This window comes from Pan troglodytes, chromosome 3 (assembly GCF_028858775.2).
Source record: "Pan troglodytes isolate AG18354 chromosome 3, NHGRI_mPanTro3-v2.0_pri, whole genome shotgun sequence".
NCBI lineage: Eukaryota > Metazoa > Chordata > Mammalia > Primates > Hominidae > Pan > Pan troglodytes.
The window spans coordinates 137,724,135-137,743,769 of record NC_072401.2 but is presented as its reverse complement, the minus strand read 5'-3'; the positions used below and the strand labels follow the sequence as shown (position 1 = coordinate 137,743,769).

Here is a 19,635-nt window from a genome sequence, read left to right as displayed (position 1 = left end):
GAATATTGAAAGTTCACTGAGATAAGAAAGTCATCAACATTATCAAATACAAGAAGATAAAAGGGGAAAATTGTAAAGTTTTAAGAGTGCAATAGTTGGTGAATCATTTCTTCATATTTATTAATGCATTCATAAATTAAAATAGGCTGGGCACAGTGGCTCACATCTGTAATCGTAGCACTTTGGGAGGCTGAGGCTGGAGGATCACTTGAGTCCAGGAGGTTGAGGATGCAGTAAGTCATGATTGCACCATTCCACTCCAGGCTGAGCAAGACAGTGAGACTGTCTCAGAAATAAATTAATTAATTAAAATAATTTTATTAATTTACTCTAGTTGAAAATCGTTTTTACTAGTTTAGCCCCTGCTGTTCTGGTGCCCACACATAATGGTGGGAGGATGGATTAAAAAAAAATAGTAAATAAACAAACAATTTGAAATATTATTTTAGAGAGAATCTCAATTGTGCTTGGTATTAAACCTACTAAATTGCTGATCTATGAAAAATGTCTTTACTTAAAAGGAATCTATATAATTTTATTTGCAAGCTTGCCATTTTTGGTAATTATTCTTATATTTACTTTTGTTTTTAGTGATATAAAGTTAGAAGTATGTTTAGTTGAAAATTCATAGTTGATGTATATTTAGAAATAATTTTTCCTTTTTTAGGAACTTAACAGCATTTTTTTTTCCTTCCAAATTTATTTTAGGTTCAAGAGGTACACGTGCAATTTTCCACTTGGGCAAATTGCATGTCGTGGGGCTTTGGTGTACGGGACATTTTGTCATTTAGGTAATCAGCATAACACTCAATAGGTAGTTTTTCTATCCTCACCCTTCTCCCATCCCCCACCATGTAATAGGCCCCAATGTCTCTTGTTTCCTTCTTTGTGTCCGTGTGTACTCGATGTTTGGCTCCCCCTTTTAAGTGAGAGCATGTGCAATTTGGTTTTCCGTTCCTATGTTATTTCACTTAGGATAATGACCACCAGCTCCAAACATGTTGCTGCAAAGGACATTATCTCATTTTTTAAATAGCTGTGTGGTATTCAATGATGTATATGTACCACATTTTCTTTATCCTTTAATTTATTATTGCTATAGAGAAGGCATAAATATAAGGATTTAAAAGGACCTATTAAGAAAAAAATTCATCTGATCATTCCTAGGAGAGGCTCAAAGAGTGAGAAAAAGACAAATGCAAGAATCTGGATCCAAGAGTCCTGGCTAGCAGACGAGATAAGGATGGTGGAGTATTAACACATGTAAGAAACACTGAGACTATGTTTGTAGAATTCTCATCTTATTTTATAGAAAATCTGTATTCTTTACTGTATCTAATACAGTACGTGTAAGCTCCCAGATATGTTCTCTTATCTTAGTTTAAGCTTTACAGAGCCCTGTGTCTTTCATAGATTGTAATTTGGTGCTATAGTTTCTCTCTCTCTCTCGCTTGCTCTGTCTCGCTCTCTCTTGCTCTCTCTCTCTCTCCTCTCTTTTGCTCGCTTTCTCTTCTGTCTAAAAAAGTTCAAAATAAATTTATGGGCTATTACATGGAACAACTGGGACCTTGTTACATTGTAAGTGACAACATAATTCAATATAATAATTATGAAGAAAATTTTTTGCAAAACCTAAAAAAAAAGTATACTTCATGAACCAACTAGCCTGCTTATATATTTGTATATCATGAAAAAAATGAAGTACTTACGTCTAGCAACAAACATGAATGAAAATGTTCTTAGCTGATGATCTTAACAGGCAAAACCTGGAAACAATCTGAGATACATTATTAGAATGGTTAACTATGTTTTAATTGTTCTATTTTTTGTTTTATTGTTATATTTTTTTACAAAGGAATACTACAAACAATAAAAGCATTGATGTACACAAAACTAAAGAAGAAGCATATAGTCATTATATTTTATTTAAAGAAATCAGATGCAGAAGAATGTGTTCTGTATGATTCTGTACACAAAACTAAAGAAGAAGCATATAGTCATCATATTTTATTTAAAGAAATCAGATGCAGAAGAATGTGTTCTGTATGATTCTATTTATGTGGTGTCAGACACAAGCAATGCTATTCCATGGTTATAACAGTTTAAAAAGTAATTATATTTGAGGAGACACTAAGTAAGAAAGTAAATGAAGCAGCCATCCATGTTACTGGGGATATGCCATATCTTGATCTATTATTATATTTTATTATATCATATATAAATATATGTGAACATATTTGATATATATTATATATGTGTATATATGGATATATTTGATAGATATGTGTATATATTGTACATACATAATCATCCACATATAATATGGATTCATTCTTATCCACTTTGTAAAATCCATTTACTATACAATTATGTATAGTAAAATTCACAAATTCATCAATCTGTATAATCAAGATTTGTGAATTTTACTCTACGTAATATATACATTAAAAATCAATCACAGTCTCAATCTTCAGAGCATTATGAGAAACTTGAAAGCTCTTTAGATCAGTTCACATATACAGCATGGTATCATAATAAAATGTTTTTCTGAAAGTTTGCTAAAAATTGATTTTGTATTTTGTCATTTTTGAAATATATTATTTACTAGACATACTCTAAGTTCTTTTCCTTCAATATTTTAAAGATGTGTCATTATCTTCCCACTTTCATTGTTTCTGAAAAGAAATCTGCTGCTATCTTCTTTTATACATAACATTTTTTTATAGCTGCTTTTAGGATTTTCTCTTTATCAGTGATTTGTGGCAATTTTATTATGATAGAATGTGAGCTAGAGTCATTTAATTCATGTCTCTTATGCTTAACATTGTGGAAATTCTTAGATCTGTGGACTTATAATTTTAATCAAATTTGAAAAAAATTACTTAAGTATGATTCTTCCACCCCCACTTCCCCCGCTTCTTCTTTTTTTTTTTTTTTTCCCTTTACACTCTTTTAGGTACTCAATTACATAAGTGTATTAGGCTTCTTGGCATTGTTTCAGAGACCATTGGAACTCTGTTAAAATTCTTTTTGAGGAGTGTCTTTTTTTTTCTCTGAGTTTCATTCTGGATAATTTCTATTATATCTCTAAGTTCACAAGCTTTTCTTTAGGAAAGTTTAATTGATTGTAAATCTTATCCAGTGTTTCCAGACGTTACAACTTTTATCTCTAAAATATGATTTGAGACATATTTTGTACCTTCTGTTTCTATATTTAACATGTTCGACCTTTCCTCTAGCTTTATCAGCATATGAAATTCAGTTATAGTAACAATCTTACTGTACTTATCTGATAATTTTAACATTGGTGTCAGTTCTGGATTGGTTTCAAATGATTGCTTTTTCTCCTCATTATGGATATGTATTTTTTGGCTTCCTGGTAATTTTTTACTGAATCTTATTATTTTAAATTTTATATTAGTGAATACTAAATAATTTATTTATTTTTCTGTTCTTGAGTTTTGTTCTGAGATTTAGCTAAGAAAACATGAAAAGAGTTTGATGTTTTTAGATCTGGGTTTTGTAAACAAGATCAGGCAGTGTTTGTTCTAGACTTAATTATTCCCTACTAGTAAGGCAAGATCTTTCTGAATATTGTGCCTCTGAATTAGGTTTCCAGTGTGGTTGGTGGTAACAGGCACTATTCCTATTCCTGTGTAAGCTCAGGATACGGTTTATATCAGCATCGTTCTTTTATATCAGTAGATCTCTATGTCTGAGGTTCTCTCCCTTCATGAGTACTCTGCCCTGTGATTCCTATGCACCCTGAACTCAAATTCTCCATTCTATCTCCTCATCTCAGGGAATCCAGCTAGTTCTGTCTGAGTTTCCCATTCTTGCACCTTGGCTTGAAACTCTTTCATGGATGTTAGGTTGTACAATCGTATAGCTCATTTGTTTCCTGCATCTCAAGGATAACTAATAATCATTGTCTGATGTCCATGAAATTGTTGCTTTATGTATTTTGCCGATTTTTTAAAGTGTATCAAGATTAAATCTAGAAACAGAAGTCAACGTATAATATTGGTGATGAAGATTACCACAAAAATATGTTACTCAAGACAGATATTATAAAATTGTTACCCGAAATAGTTCTAGAAGTTAATTTGTCAAATACTGATTTTATAAATAAGAACGTTTATATAAAATATTTAAAGAGTTGAGTACATTGATTTTATTCTAGAGTTGGATTAAGGATTCCTACTTGGGGTTCATAGTTTTTTGTGGTTTTTTTTTGTCTTTTTAAATGTTTGTTTTGGTTTTGTTTATAGCTATGGCTCATTATCTCTTCAGTTTGGACAGTTTTGTTTCGGTTTAGGTTTTGTTTGTACTTTTTTTGTTGTTTTTGTATCTATGTCTCATTATTTATTCAATTTCAACAATTCTTCATAATGATCTCCTAAACTATTGCTTTCAATCTATTTGCTTTCCTCACCTTCTGATAGTGACATACAAATGTGCTTGATCTTTTTACTCTATTCTTTCTATATCTCTTTCCCCTCTTTGGAATTGTCTACAGTTTTGTTTCTCTCTAATTCTTTCAGTAAAACTCCTTCTTACCAATCATCCATATTGCCTATGCTCTCTTTGTTGTATCTCATATGCTACTAAATTCTGTAATTGAGTTTTAATTGTAGGTATAATTTTTGTAGTTACAGAATATCTACTTATTTTATAAAACTTATTTGACATTCTAATAGAGCAATGTTTGTTTTCTGAAATTCCAAACAATTGTTAAATAATTAGAATTTTAAAAACAAGACATATTCTCAGTTATCTGAAGATAACACAATAAACACTGGTTGTAGTTGGAAGCATGTATAAAATTATAATAAAAATTACTTCAAAAGTCACTTTATTCAGTATTGCTATATCAAATATTTTGCCAAAATAGTTCAAAAAATATGTTAAAATGCATTTACCATAAATTAGGAAAAAATTGAATACATGTTGTATTAGTTCTCTATGGCTACTATCAGAAATTACCACAGACTTGACTTAAAAATAATTTTATTATCTTACAGAGAAGATAGAAATCCAAAATCGATTTTACTAGACTGAATTCAATGTTAGTAAGGCTAGTTCTTTCTGAAGGCTATGAGAGGAGAATCAGTTTCCTTGTCTTTTTCAGGAAAATAAAATGTGGGTGCATATAATTTTGTCTGTTATCTCTTTTTCAGTATTCAATGTACATCACTCCAAACTCTTGCTTCTGTAACCACCTTGATTTCTCCTAAATGTGACTTCTCTTGTTATAATGATTGTTGCAATTACGTCAAGGAGAACTATATAATCAAGCAAAGTCTCCTTATTAAAAATCCCTAACTAATTTTATTTGCAAGGTAGTCCCTTTTGGAATATGAGATAACATTTACAGGTTCTGAGGATTATATTGCAGACATATTTGAGGCTATATTTAGAATATATTTGTGGACTTATAGGCTATTAATTAGCCTATAGTGCATGTCTTGGTAATCTGGGTACAATGATCTTATACTAGAGATATGGTTGGAATAGCAACTTATATTTATTATATAATATAATTTATTTCAAATATGAGTTGCTATTCCAACTACAACTCTAATATAGTATATTAGATCTAGAACTAGTATATTTCAGTTTATATATATATATATGCCAATTTTCACAAATATAAATTACTTTGGATTACTTTAAATTATTTCATGTTTTCCTATATACACTATTTTTTCTTGCTGGTTTGGCTATATGTATCCTAGTCTTACTGAAATAGCCTATATTTCTTTAAAAATAGTACTGTATTTGTTTATGGATCCTGGCTTACCGCATCAGCTTTATAGTAATCTCCTCATAACTCTTGTCTGACTCAGTAAACATGGTTTAGAATAAAGTCAAATAGGTGATAAAAACTTATTTAAGAAAGATTTTTAAGAAACTTAAATTTGAAGTATAGGACTTTGGCTATACCAACTTCTTGACACCAACAGTGCTCTTCAAACAGTCCTAACTTTTGTAAGTGTTAAGAGCAACATATATATTTCAGATTACTTGATATTGATTTTGATAGAGGAAAATGTTAAATACTAGATGCAGATGAATGACTAGATTATAAAGGCAAAGAGATGTATTATTATTAAGAATAGCCTAAGAGCAACATGGATTCATTCTCCATCCTGCAGAGCAAACATATTAAACAGATTAAAAAAATGAAATGACATAATACAATAAGTCATTAAAAATTAGCATAATGATTAAGGAAAAGGAAAGTCACTATCTATAACAAGTGAACAAAATAGTATATAAAATGAAGAGAAATCTCTTCTTACATTCAGCTTTCACAGAAGGACACCATTAAAACAGCAAAGCATTTTATTGCACATAGGTTTGCAATATAATGAAAAGGTGAAAATAATGGATAATAAATTATATATAAAAATAAAGTAATATTCTGAAACTCTTTTCAGTATCCTGGCAATATATTTAACACAAATTATTTAAATCACCAACCTATTTAATCTCATTGCTTATTTTTAAACATCAGGTTTAGGCAAGTACCCAGAGTAGTGCTGTGAGTTGAGAATTAGGTTCAGGAATGACCAAAAGGAAACTTCAGCTGCTATTAGCCATAGCAGCTAATCTACAAACTATAAATTATTTTAAGGGAATATGGTTTAAGGTTGTGTCGATTAAGACTGTAGAAGCAAAGTAAAAATGAATTCCTAAATTTGCAAACTATGGCCTTGAGTTGAGAAGGAGAAGAAGGAGGAAGAATAGGAGAGGGAGGAGAGGAAGGATGAGGAGTATAGGAAGTAGAAGAAAAAGATGAAGACAAAGACAAAGAGAAGGGAGAAGAAAAAGAGAGAAGAAGAGAGAGGGGAAAAGAAAGAGGAGAAGAAAGAATTTGTAAAGGTTTTGGCTTGAAGTGATATTCCTGCCTTGGTCAGTAGGTGTTATCATCAGGTCTAAATTAGAGTTAACCTTTTATTTAATGAATTACATAGAAGGCTGAATTAGTGTTTTGATTAGAACTTTTTTGTTCTGTGGCAGTAATTTTTGTAAGATTACTAAATTCTAAATGTGTTTTAGTTAGTACTTTGCTTCCTTCCCTGAAAACAGACTTGGCTTCATAAAAACTCAGGAAGTTGTTGGCATACATGTATTTTCTTGTGTTGGGAAAAGTGATGGTAATAAGATGCCCCGAGTTTTCCCTTTTTTCTGTAACTTCTCTTGAATCAGGTCAGTTACTTATGTAACACTTTCAGGCTGACCCATTCTTTCCCTATTATTCTTCTTCCACAATTCCTGCCAAAATAGTTTAGAATGAAAAGTGGAAGGTACTTTGGGTAGTTTCTCAATTAAGGCATAAAAATATAAAACTCATCTATAATTGTAAAGATAAAAATATTAAAAATCAAAAGAAGTATAAAATTATAAAAACTGTTTAAACAGTTTTAACATTTTTTACTAATATTCAGAACTAGATTTAAATTAGATTACTCTTTGTAGTTGGTTCAAATAATTATAAGCACTTTTGTTTATAATCATCTTCATTCATTATTTTAAAAGGGGTTATTTTTAATAATAATATAAATACATGGATATACTCTTAAACATGGATATACTCTTTCAGGGAAGTCCAACTGGACTACTTGCATTAAAATTCCAGTCAAATCACTGAGAAATCATGTAACCCTGTGCTATTTACTTACCTTCTCTAAACTAAAAATATTCCTTCCATATAATAAATATAATAATGGTACAACTTCACAACATTATTATGCAGATTATATGAGATAATCTTTATAATTTTCTTGTTGCTTAGTACAATATTGATTAATTTTCTATATATAACCAGGAAAATTTAAAAGTATGCCTTTTGATTAGTTTTTAAGACTTTAAAATCAATTGAAACTACCTTTACCTCTTTCCATTAAACAAACTCAGGAAGCATAGCAAGTGATTAATTCAATAAACATATATTGTAATAAAAAAACTCATTCACTCGACATTCTGAATAGACATATGCAATGAAAATTTAATGCAAATATGTAAAATATCTATGCAAATATAACAATAGTCATTGTATTATTGACACATTTTTCTGAACCATTTAAAAAGTCTGCATGTATTCTATCATTGCGATATTATAAAAAGAAAACTGTAAATATAGGTTAAATATGTAATTAATTTACTAAAGTATGTAACAATATATAATGCTCTTTTTTATATAAAGCAGTAAATAATTTTATTAGATAATTTATTAATTTCAGCTCATTAGGTAAAAGTAATGAAATAAAAGATGTTCTCAGAAAACAAAATTAGAAAATTACATTGTCATTTTCCTCTGATTCTGATTGAACTGAAATATGAAATAAGTATTTGGCTCTACTGAGCAGTTATTTTTTACCATCTTTCAACAAAATGTATACAGAAAAGTAAATTCCCTAGAGCTCGTGATGACTGCCTGCACATTTTTCACTATATTAAAAAGGGTACTGTAAGAGCAAGACATTTGCATCAGAGAAATGACTACAGAACAAAACAGAAAAAAAATATTCCTTATATGTCATCACAATTGATAAACAAATTCAGGTAAAAACTAAACAACTGCACAAATGTAAATTTATTAAATTTCTTTAGGCATTAATTACCTGAGTTAAAATGTCAATGTCATAGAATGAGTCAAAAGAAACAGACATCTAGTGATTTCTGGTAGTTGTCCAGCGGAATATCACTAATTTCAATTTTTCTCTCCTTTTTTTAAAATTCAAATTATAATTTTATATGTGCAAGTATGTGTGCAGCTTTGGTATAAGGGTACACTGCATGATGCTGTGGTTTGGTCTCCTATTGACCCCGTAATACCCAATAGGAAGTTTTTCATCTCTTCCTTTTCTCCCACCTACCTGCTTTGGGAGTCCCCAGTGTCTATTCTTACCATCTTTTTGTCCATGTGTACCCAATTTTAAGTTCCCATTTATAAGTGAGAACATATTGGTATTTGGTTTTCTGTTTCTGCATTAATTACCTTGGAATAATGGCTTCTAGATGCATTCGAGTTACTGCAAAGGACATGGTTTTTCACATCCTTGGTTAGCTGTATTCCTACTTTTGTTTCTTTTTCTTTTTTGTAATTATTGTAAATGAAATTGCAGTCTGGATTTGGCTCTTGGCTTGCATGTTACTAATGAATAGAAATGATAATAAGTTTTGTACATTGATTTTGTATCCCAAAACTTTACCAAAGTAATTGATCAGGTCTAGAATTCTATTGGCAGATCCCTTAGAGTTTTCTAGGTATAGACTAATATTGTCAGCAAAGGGAGATGATTTAACTTCCTCTTTTCCTGTTTGAATGCCTTTTATTTCTCTCTCTTGCCTGATTGCTCTGGCTAAGACTTCCAGTACTATCTTGAATTGGAGTGGTGAGAGAGTACATCCTTGTCGTGATCCAGTTTTCTTTCTTTTCTTTTCTTTTTTTTTTTTTTTTTGATACGAAGCCTCACTCTTGTCACCCAGGCTGGAGTGCAATGGCGCGATCTTGGCTCACTGCCACCTCCACCTCCCAGGTTCAAGTGATTCTCCTGCCTCAGCCTCCCCAGTAGCTGGGATTACAGTTAGCCACCACCATGCTCTGCTAATCTTTTGTATTTTTAGTAGAGACGGGGTTTTGCCATGTTGGCCAGGCTGGTCTAGATCTCCTGACCTGAGGTGATCCACCCGTCTCTGCCTCCCAAAGTGCTGGAATTACAGGCACAAGCCACCACACCTGGCCGATTTTATTTATTTATTTTAATGGTGAAATAGTATTCCATTGTAAATATATACCACCATTTTGTTGTTGCTTACTTGGTTGGTTGGTATGGTCTTGAACTCCTGACCTCAGGTGATCTGCCCGCCTCAGCCTCCCAAAGCGCTGGGATTACAGGTGTGAGCCACCGTGCCCATCCAATCTTGTTCCAGTTTTCAAGGGGAAATACTTCCAGCATTTTCTCAGTTAGTAAGATTTTTTTTGTGGATTTGTCCTATCTGACACTAAGTATTTTGATGTATGATCCTCGATGCTTAGTTTGTTAAGGATTTTTATTATGAAGGAATGTTGGATTTTGTTGAATTTTTTTCTGCGTCTATTAAGATGATCACGAGGTTTTTGCTTATAAGTCCATTGATGTGGTAAATTACATTTATTGATTTGCATATATTGAACTAGCCTTGTATCCTAGGAATAAAGCCTACTTGATTGTGATTAAAATAACTGTGATATGTGGCTGAAATTAGTTTGCAAGTTTTTTCTTTTTTTTTTTTTGAGGATTTTTGTATCTATCTTCATCAGGGATATTTGGCATATATATATATATATATATATATATTTTTTTTTTTTTCCTTGTGTCTTTGCCAGATTTTGATATCAGGATGGTGCTGGCTTCATATAATGACTTAGGGAGGAGGCCCTCTGCAACTTTTTGGAATAGCATCAGTAGAATTTGTACCAGCTTGTCTTTGTACATCATTTAGAATTGAACTGTGAATTTGTCTGGTCTAAACTTATTTTGGTTGGTATTTTTTTTTTTATTACTAATTCAACTTTGTAACTTATTATTTTTCTGTTCAGAGTTTTATTTTTCCCCTGATTCCATCTTGAGTTATTATGTCTTTCCAGGAATTTATCCATTTTCTCTAAATTTTCTAGTTTGTATGCATAGAGGTATTCATAATGGTCTCTGAGGTTCTTTTGTATTTCTTTGGGAATGGTTGTAATGTCCACTTGTCCATTTCTGATTATAATTATTTATATCTTCTTTCTTTTTTCTTAATCTAGCTAATAGTATATAAATTTTGTTTATCTTTTCAAACAGAAAACCAAAATTTTTGTTTTTTCGATTCTTTGGTTTGGTGAGGGGGTCTCAACTTCATTGTTCAGCTCTAATTTTAGTTATTCATTTTATTCTGCTAGCATTGGCATTAATTTGCTCTTCTTTTTCCAGTTCCTTTAGGTTCGATGTTAGCTTGTGGATCTGAGAGCTTCTAACTGCTTGATGTAGGCATTTAGCACTATAAATGTTTAACCCTGCTTTAGCCATATCCCAGAGGTATTGACATGTGTCTTTATTTTGATTTGTTTCAAATAATTTTTTGATTTCTGCATTAATGTTATTTTTTATCCATAAGTCATTCAGGAGCAAGTTGTTTAATTTCCATGTAATTTTGTAGTTTTGAGAGTTCCTCTTGATATTGATTAATATTTTTATTCCACTATTGTCTGAACATATGCCTGGTATGATTTTGATTTTTTAAAAAAATTAATCGAGACTTGCTTCATGAGTGCATATGTGATTAATCTTAAAGTATGTTCCACGTGCAGACGAGAAGAATGTATATTTTGTAGTTGTTGGGTGGAGTATTCTGTAGCTCACTATTGGGTCCAATTGGTCAGAGTTTGAATTTAAGTCCATAATTTTTTTTAGTTTTCTGCCTTAATGATCAGTGTAATCCTATCCGTGTGTGTGTGTGGTGGAGCGAGGGGGCTTGAAGTCCCCCAATATTATTGTGTGGCTGTAGAAGTCTTTCATGAGTTTGGGTCCTCCAATGTTGGATGCATATATATTTAGGATAGTTGAGTCTTCTTGTTGAATTGAAAGTTTTATCATTATTTAATGCCCCTCCTTGTCCTTTTTTTTGATATTGCTAGTTTAAAGGCTGTATTATTTGATACAAGAATAGTGATCCCTACTCATTTTTGTTTTCCATTTGTGTAATAGATTTTCATCCTTTTACTTTGAACCTATAGATGTCATTACATGTGAGATGGGTCTCCTAAATACAAAAGAAGGATGAATCTTATTTTCTTATCCAATTTGCCACTGTCTGTCTTTTAAGTGGAATGCTTAAACCACTTTAATATTGATATATTTATTTTTGTTTGTCTTGTAGTGATGCTACCTGGTTGCTTTGTATTGTCAGTTGTGTAGTTGCTTTACAGAATCTTTGGGCTATGTATTTACATGTGTTTTTGTGGTAGCAGATATCATTCTTTTCTTCCCATATTTAAAACTCCCTTAAGCATCTCTTGCATGGCCAGTCTGGTGGTAACAAATTCCTTTAATGATTGATTGTCTGGGAAATGTTTAATTTCTCTTTTGCTTATGAAGTTTAGTTGGTGGGATGTGACATTCTTGGTTGGACTCTCTTTTCTTTAGAAGTGCTAAAATTAGGCCCCCAATCTCTTCTGACTTGCAAGGTTTCTGCTGAGAAGTCTGTTATTAGTCTTACTTTATTCCTTTTGTAGGTGATACAACCCTTTTCTCTAGCTGTCTTTAAGATTTTCCTTTCATGTTGACCTTGGAAAGTCTGATGACTATGCCTTGGATGATTGTCTTGTCTTGTGTAGTATCTCTCAGGAGTTCTCTGAATTTCTGGAACCTGTATGTTGACCTCTTTAGTATGATTGGGAACATTTTCATGGGATGTATCCTTGAAAATATTTTTCAAGTTGCTAACTCTCCTTTCTTCTATCTCAGGAAACCCAGTGAGTTATACGTTGCTTTATATAATTCTGTATTTCTCAGATGCTTTGTTCATTTTTTACAATTCTTTTTTTTTTTTTTTTTTTTTTTTTTTTTTTTTGTCTGAGCGGGTTGATTTGAAGAACTGGATTTGAGCTCTGAACATTTTTTCCCTCTGATTGATCTAGTCTGTTGTCAAGGCTTCCAAATGTATTTAAAAATTCTTTCAGTCAAGTTTTCAATTCCAGAGTTTCAATTTGGTTCTTTCTTAATATAGCTGTGCTGTCTTTCAAGATTTGAAAATCTTGAATCATTTTGCCTGCTTCATAGGATTGAATTTCAACTTTCTCTTGGATCTCATTGAGTTTCCTCATCATACAAATTCTAAATTCTATGTCTGTCATGTCAGACATTTCAATCTGGTTATGGTCCATTTCCAGAGAGCTAGTGTGATCCTTTGGAGGGTAAGGAAAGACTGATTTTTTCAGTTGCCAGCATTCTCGCCCTGATTCCTTCTCATCTGAGTGAGCCTAACACTTCTTCTTTTGTTTGAATTTGCTGTTGTTTGGATGGGTATTTTTTTTTTATTCTTTCTTCCCTTGAGAATTTGACTCTAGTTTATGTTCTGGTTAGCTTCTTTACTTAGTGCTTCCAGAAGGCTAAGGCTCTGTTCTGGTTCCTTGGCTATAGGTAGGTTCCTATAGTGGGTTTAACAAGTATTGCATGTTGAAATAATATATTTTTGTTGGATGGTGTAACTCAGGCTATAGTCCCATAGATGGCACATAAAAATAAGGGCTGGCATATTGCTTCTTATTCATCTACATTTACCTCTTTTTGTGTTTCAGTGCATTCGAAGCAGTGCAGTGGGAAGGGAAGGTAGAGAGAAGGTAAGAGATGACTCCTTCTCCAAATGCATTTTGGGCCTCAGTGGTGTCTCCTTTAATTGCTGGTTTCATGCCCATAGTTCCCTTGCCCCAAGGGGTCTTTGGTGGGCTGTTCTCCCTCCTTCCTTATGGGTGGTGCATGCTAAAAGTTTGGTCACCAGTAGACCTGTGACTTCCTGGGGACTTACTGATCCTCTGTGTTTGCTATAGTTAGAGTGGGTTATGGGGTATTTCTGCAATTGTTCTGGTGGTGCAGTGGGTCAAGGGTGGAGGATCCTCCAGCACAGCAATGGCACCATAAGTGTGCAAACAGAATGGTGCCTGCAGTCCAGGGTTCTCAGCCTAACAGACAGTTGTGGGCCCTGCCCATTTCTTGGTTGTTCAACCTAGTGGTTCTCCCTCCAGCATCCACTCTGGGATTAGGCATGGACAGCTGGGATTGTTCCAGTCGTTCTGCACCCAGATAACTGAGCCATGAGGCTCCTTGGGAAAGAAACCATGGCTTTCTATCAGGCCATACCCTTTCAAGTTCAGTGTTGCAGAGGGAGGGATGCCCAGGTCCCATGCTGGCCCACAAGCCCACTCCACTCTTTTATGTGTTTTGAGTGTTGGTGGTCCTCTCCTGCTTGAACTCCAGCCACAAGTCTCAGTTTGATGTCCCTGGGTGGTGTGCTTAAATTCTGAGAAGTTAGGACGGAGCCCATTGTTTGTCCACTGGCCTCATGGGGTCAAGCATCAGCTGTGCTTGGGGTGCAAACTACATCCAGGTGACCAGCAAAACACTCAGGTGGCATACAGGTGGCATAGTGGAGGCTGTGTTGTGGGCACACTTCTGCAGAAATGGCCAGACAGGTGGTCTTAGGAGGGGCTGTCAGGCAAGGGTACACATGGATCAGATGCAATTCAGTCCCATAGTAATGGTTACCCTGCTCTCTCCTGTCCTGGCTGAAAGCAGGAGCTGCAGCAAGATCAAGATCCTTGGGGGATGGCCACCAATGATTGTGTTTTGCTGCAGCTGCATGGTGGTGGGGAAATTTCTGGGATCCACATGGGTTCAAGTTATGCCTCTCCCTGATATACAGGTGGCTCCCCTGCCAGTCTGAAGATCTATGGGGTTACTGGGAACTCCTGTAGCTAAGATTCCAGAGGTCTGTGGGGAAAGTGTGGCATCCTAGGATTCCTTCACTCACCCCTTTCTTCAGTGCAATTTAGGTTCGGAGGTCAGTTCTGGAGCCCAAACAAACTTCCCAGCTTCCTCCCTCTTCAACCACAACATCTACCTCACCTTTTCATCCATTTTCAATGTGTTTTCCCAAAATACCTGTTTTTCCTCTCTTCTTTAAAGATCTATGTTGACCATAAATTGATAGTAGTGAGTTGGGGTGTGTGTGTGCCTGTGTGCCTGTGTAAGTAAGGGAGGGGCTTCTTTGTATCTGAAAATTGAAATAGTTTAAAAAATAGGTTTGAAATATCTTGTTTGATTAGTTTTATTCTGTGTAAAATTCCTGAAAATGTTCTGCTTCTCACTATAGTTCTCTTTAAAAGGACACATTATGAATATTATAACATATATGCATTTTTCTTTGATCTAGAAAAGCTTTTTGTCATAAAAAGAAAATGAGGGTTATTATTAGGTACAACAGTCAAAGAATGAACTAAGGAGCAGCTCTTGTTTTTTGTTTCATGTAATACCATTTTAACTAATAGTGTTAGAATCGGAATATAAAACGTAAACAGGAAAGCATGTGATATTTACTAATGACTAAGCTTCCCAACATCTCAAATCATTTTGAAATCAAAATATGAATCTCTCTGATGAATACTCCCCACTCAGCCTACAAAGATCCTAAAATAAAAGATAGCTCTAACTATATTATTTCCTCATAATAACCCAGCCTCCCTGGGATAAACATCTTTCATACCAAATAGAATACAGGGACAGAAGGCAATGTATAGAATAAGAAACATAAAAGAGACAGATATTTTGAAAATCTGTTTAAGAGAGTATTTCTAATGACCCAACACTATATACTATACTCTTTTTATTTTTAAAGACAAAGATAATACAGGCAGAAATGTAAGGAAGTGTCATTGTTATTAGATGAAATACTGTGAATTATTAGTGCCCGGGTGCCTAAGTGTAACACAATGTGAAAAAGGAGATACAGCATATGTTCAGCATATTGGTAATAACAGATAATGTAGCACAACTGGCCAGAAGCCTAGATCTATTAACAGCATTCTCTTGGTGACCATGACATTAATAGCTGGAAATGTTGGGGGTAGCCTCAAAAGTGGTTATACCTTGTACATCAATATGTTGAATAGAGTTATCACGGTAACACATAATGCTATATAGGAACAGAGAAAGTTGTTCATGAACTTGCAAGAGACATACCAGTGACTTCCAAGTAGTGTGCTTTAGAGTTTGTGGGGATCAAAGTGAATAATTTGTGCGGAGTTTCCATAGACATTTTTTAAAGCTTGAAAATATTGTTTGAAATGAAACATTTCTTATGATGTTATCATATATACATACAAAGTATGGACATAAATGAATATTAATTTTCTATCTAGTAATTTATTTTATTTAGAAATCTAATAATCTAATACTGCTGTCAAATCCAAAGGAACAGTGTCTTTAAAAGTTAACAATAATCATAATTTCATTGTTTTTAATTCTGTTTATATGTCGAGTCACATTTATTTGTTGAACCATTCTTGTATCCCAGGAATGAAGCCCACTTGATCACAGTGAATCATCAGTTTAATGTGCTATTATATTTGGTTTTCCAGTATTTTGTTGAAAATTTTGGCATCTATGTTCATGAGGGATATTGTCTTATAGTTTTGTTTTCTTTTGTCTTTGTCAGATTTTGGTATCAGGATGATATTGGTTTCATAAGGCAAGGGTTGAAAAACCACCTATTAGGTACTATGCTTACTATTTGGATGATGGGTTAATTTAAGTCTAAACCTAAGCATCATGCAATATATCCAGTAATAAACCTTCACATAAACCCTCTTGAATATAAAAATTTAAAAATTCAATAATGTACATAATTTATCAAATTCTTCCTTTTTCTTTTCATCCCTCCTTTTCTTACTTTATTTAATAAATCTTTATTGAGTTTTGTTTCAAGCTAGCTACTTGGTATAAAATGACACATATGGCATGTGTGTTAGTCTGTTTTTGTGTCACTAAGGGAATACCTGAGACTGGTTAATTTATGACTAAAAGGGTTTTATTTGTCTCATGGTTCTACAGGCTACATAGGAAGCATATGTTATCATCTACACAGCTTCTGGTGAGGCCTCAGGAAGCTTTCAATCATGATGGAGGGCAAAGCAAGAGCCAGGATATCACATACTAAGATCAGGAGCAAGAGAGATGAAACAGGGGCCACAATCTTAAACTACCAGGTCTCACATGAACTAACAGAGTGAGAACTCACTCGTTACTATGGGGATGGCACCAAAATATTCATGAAAGATCACCACGCCTCACATCCAACATTGGGAATTACATTTCAACATGAACTTTGGAGGGGACGAATATCTAAACTATATCAGCATGGCTGATGATAGTGGAGAAATCGCAGTCTAGTAAGGGAAGCAGGTATACACAGATAACTTCAATAAAGTGTGCCATATTTGCTAAAGGAAATACATTTTTATAGAGTATTTTTATTAATCAATTATAAACAGAAAGTTCCTGAAAAGAAAACCACCATTTGTAAGATTTTTCTGTAATAACACAGATACATTTTATTTTCATAAAACTGAACCCTAGTCAGCAACATTGCAAATATTGACCAAAGGAAATTATGGGAGCCTGCAATGGAAGTTGTAAGCGAAAAGCTGATGGAAATTTGGAGCAATCAGAGTAATAAAACCTTGGAAAATTTAAAAGGCATTCAAAGATGTTTAATGAGAATATTAGGCATTTTGATAAATATTTGGGTAGATAGTTTGCTTTTATAGAGAAAACAGTTTTGTGATGAAGTCCAGAATCTTTTATTAATGAGACTTGGTCAGGCATGACCAAGTGAGTGAAGCAAATTCATATTTTTTAATAAATATAAAGTCATTGTGTTCATTTTCTAATATAAATATTATTGATTAATAATAAGCACAGGGGTTGATAAAAAATATGTGGAATATGTGTACATTTTCTGCCATGCCCTCCTTGATTTATTGCTCATTGAGCCACAACATTTTTTTCTTATAAGGTATGAAAAGCCCATCTTAAAATGTGGACATTTTCTTATTTGTGGCTTAATTTGTCAAATTGCATGATATAGGATGATGCTGATAATATTGATTAATGTGAGGCTCTGGAATTATTATTATTATTATACTTTAAGTTCTGGGATACATGTGCAGAACATGCAGGTTTGTTGCATAGGTAAACATGTGCCATGGTGGTTTGCTGCACTCATCAACCTGTCATCTAGGTTTTCAGCCCCGAATGAATTAGGCATTTGTCCTAATGCTCTCACTGCCCCTTGTCCCCTGACCCCCAACAGGCCCCTGTGTGTGATGTTCCCCTCCCTGTGTCCATACGTTCTCATTGTTTGACTCCCACTTATGAGTGAGAGCATGAGGTGTTTGGTTTTCTGTTCCTGTGTTAGTTTGCTGAGAAAGATGGTTTCCAGCTTCATCCATGTCCCTGAAAAGGACATGAACTCATTCTTTTTTATGGCTGCATAGTATTCCATGGTTATATGTGCCACATTTTCTTTATCCAGTCTATCATTGATGGTCATTTGGGTTGGTTCCAAGTCTTTGCTATTGTAAACAGTCCTGAGGTAAACATACATGTGCATGTACCTTTATAGTAGAATGAATTATAATCCTTTGGGTATATACCCAGTAATGGGATTGCTGGGTCAAATGGTATTTCTAGTTCTAGATCCTGGAGGAATTGACACACTGTCTTCCACAATGGTTGAACTAATTTACACTCCCACCAACAGTGTAAAGACGTTCCTATTTATCCACATCCTCTTCAGCATCTGTTGTTTTCTGGCTTTTTAATGATTGCCATTCTAACTGGCATGAGATAGTAGCTCATTGTGGTTTTGATTTGCATTTCTTTAATGACCAATGATGATGAGCTGTTTTCATTTGTTTGTTGGCTGCATAAATGTCTTATTTTGAGAATTGTCTGTTCATATCCTTCACCCACTTTTTGATGGGGTTGTTTGTTTTATTTCTTGTAAATTTTTTTACGTTCCTTGTAGATTCTGGATATTAGACCTTTGTCAGATGGATAAATTGCAAAAATTTTCTCTCATTCTGTAGGTTGCCAGTCCACTCTGATGATAGTTTCTTTTTGTGTACAGAAGCTCTTTAGTTTAATTACATCCCATTTGTCAATTTTGGCTTTCATGGCAATTGTTTTCTGTGTTTTAATCATGAAGTCTTTGTCCATGCCTACACCCTGCATGGTATTGCCTAGGTTTTGTTCTAGGGTTTTTATGATTTCAGGTTTTACATTTAAGTCTTTACTCCATCTTGTGTTAAGTTTTGCATAAGGTGTAAGGAAGGGGTCCAGTTTCAGTTTTCTGCATATGGCTAGCCAGTTTTCCCAATGCCATTTGTTAAATAGGAAATCCTTTCCCCGTTGTTTGTTTTGTCAGGTTTGTCAAAGATCAGATGGTTGTAGATGTTTGGAGTTATTTCTGAGGCCTCTGTTCTGTTCCACTGGTTTATATATCTGTTTTGGTACCAGTACCATGCTGTTTTGGTTCCTGTAGCCTTATAGTATAGTTTGAAGTCAGGTAGCATGATGCCTCCAGCTTTATTCTTTTGGCTTAGGATTGTCTTGGCTATACGGGCTCTTTTATTGTTCCATATGAAATTTAAAGTAGTTTTTTCTAATTCTGTGAAGAAAGTCAATGGTAGCTGGACGGGAATAGCATCTAATCGATAAATTACTTTGAGCAGTATGGCCATTTTCATGATATTGATACTTCCTATCCATGCGCATGGAATGTTTTTCCATTTGTTTGTGCTGTCTCTTATTTCCTTGAACAGTGGTTTGTAATTCTACTTGAATAGATCCTTCACTTCTCTTGTAAGTTGTATTCCTAGGTATTTTATTTTCTTTGTAGCAATTGTGAATGGGAGTTCACTCACAATTTGGCTCTCTGTTAGTCTATTATTGGTGTATAGGAATGTTTGTGATTTTTGCACATTGATTTTGTATCCTGAGATGATGGGGTTTCTAAATATACAATCGTGTCATCTGCAAACAGAGA

At 33.7% G+C, this 19,635-nt stretch overlaps 1 long non-coding RNA gene across 1 annotated transcript; it reads left to right on the top strand.

The window, feature by feature from the left end:
- The first annotated feature begins 707 nt into the window (after nt 1-707).
- Nucleotides 708-13,372, top strand: LOC129143775 (uncharacterized). The gene is made up of 3 exons (XR_008547623.1): nt 708-791; nt 1,168-1,263; nt 13,331-13,372. It is a non-coding gene; the product is annotated as an uncharacterized LOC129143775 (long non-coding RNA).
- The last annotated feature ends 6,263 nt before the right edge of the window (nt 13,373-19,635 follow it).